The sequence below is a fragment of the Canis lupus genome, chromosome 7 (assembly GCF_048164855.1).
Source record: "Canis lupus baileyi chromosome 7, mCanLup2.hap1, whole genome shotgun sequence".
NCBI classification, from domain to species: domain Eukaryota; kingdom Metazoa; phylum Chordata; class Mammalia; order Carnivora; family Canidae; genus Canis; species Canis lupus.
In genome coordinates, this window is record NC_132844.1 from 22,301,102 (window position 1) to 22,303,210 (window position 2,109).

Consider the following 2,109-nt stretch of genomic DNA (forward strand, 5'->3'; position numbering starts at 1 on the left):
TCAATATTTCTTTCATGGATCATGTCTTTGGTATTGTAGATAAAAGGGCATCACCATACCCAAGATCACCTAGGGTTTCCTGTTATCTTCTAGGACTTCTATAGTTTTGCCTTCTAAATTTAGATCTATGATCTATGAAGGGTAGAAATCTATATCTAGATTCCTTTTTTTTTTCCATGTGAATGTCCAGTTATTTCAGCACTTTTTGTTTAAAAGACTATCTTCTGTCCATTTTATTGCCCTTTCTCCTTTGTCAAAAATCAGTTGACTACATTTGCTGGAATCTACATTTGGTCTCTCTATTCTGTTCAATTGATCTATTTATCTATTATTTCAACAATATGACATTATCTTGATTAGTAGCTTTATAGTAAGTCTTGAAGTTAGGCAGTATCAGTCCTCCAATTATTGTACTTCCACTCAATACAGTGTTAGTTATTCTGGGTCTTCTGCCTTTCCATATAAACTTTAGAATTAGTTTGTGGTTGTCCATAAAATAATTTGCTAGGGATCTTGATTGGGATTGCATTGAATCTATAGATCAACTTGGGAAGAACTGACATCTTGAAAATATTACATCTTCCTATCTATGACCATGGAATTTTTTTTACTTAGTTCTTTAATTTCATTTATCAGAGTTTTATAGTTTTCCTTATATAGATCGTGAACATACTTTATTAGATTTGTACCTAAGTATTTCAATTTTGAGGTGCTAATGTAAATGGTATTGTGTTTTTAAGTTCGATTTCCACTTGTTCCTTTTTGGTTATAGAAAAACAATTGACTTATGTATTAACCTTGTATCCTTCAAGTTTTCTATAATTGTTTATTAGTTCTAGGAGTTTGGGGGCATTCCTTTGGATTTTCCACATTAACGATCGTGTCATCTGTGAACAAAGGCAGTTTTATGTCTTCGTTCTCAATCTATATACCTTTTACTTCCTTTTCTTGACTTGTTGTGCTGGAAAGGATTTCAAGTACAGTATTGAAAAGAAATATTGAGAATCCTTGTTTTGTACCTGATCTTAGTAGGAAAATTTGAAGTTTCTCATCACTAGCTATGATGTTAGCTCTAGATTTTTTTGTAGATAAAGATGTTAGCTTATTTTTATCAAGTTGAGAAAGTTCCCCTCTGTACCTACTTTACTGAGTTTTTATTCCTGGTGTTTATCATGAAGGGATGCTGGATTTTGTCAAAAGCTTTTTCTGTGTTTATTTATATGAGCATTTGATTCTTCTTTTTAAATCTGTTGACCTGATGGATTACATTGATTTTTAAATGTTTCAGCAGCCACTCATACCTGGGATAAATCCTATTTTGTTGTGATGCATAATTCTTTCTATGCTTTTTGGAATTTGATTTGCTAATATTTTGCTCAGGATTTTTTACATCTATGTTCATGACAGATACTGGTTTGTATGGCCTGTAGTTCTCTCGTAATATTTTTGTCTCGTTTTGGTATTTGGCTATTGTTGGCCTCATAGAACGAGTTAGGAAATATTCCCTCTACTTCTGCCATCTGAGAGTAGTTGTAGGCCACTGACGTAATTTCTTAAAAATAAAATATCTGGTAGAATTCACCAATGAACCCATTTGGGTTGGTTGTTTTCTGTTTGAGAAGGTTATTAATTATTGACCCAATTTTTAAAATAGATACAGGCCTATTCAGATTGTCTATTTCTTCTTGTGTGAGTTTTGTCAGATTGTGTCTTTTGAGGAACTGGTTCATTTTATTTAGGCTATCAAATTTCCATTTTCTCTCTTTTCCTGGCATATCAGTTACACTTTTTTTTTTTTTACATTTTTAGTGATTGCCTTTGAGTTTCCAATATACATTTACAACTAGTGAAAGTTCATTTCACATAACAACATACCACTTGATATGTAGTTTGAGTACTTCATAAAAAAATAATTCTAATCCCTTCCTCCTATCCCTTGTATCCTTGATGTCAATTATTTCACTTATATACAAGTATATATGAGCATATATATATTGTTTGTGTGTGTGTGTATATATATATATATATACTTAAATACAGTTAAGCATATATATCTGAAAACATTATTGCTATTTATTACTTTGAATAAATTGTTATCTGTTACATAAA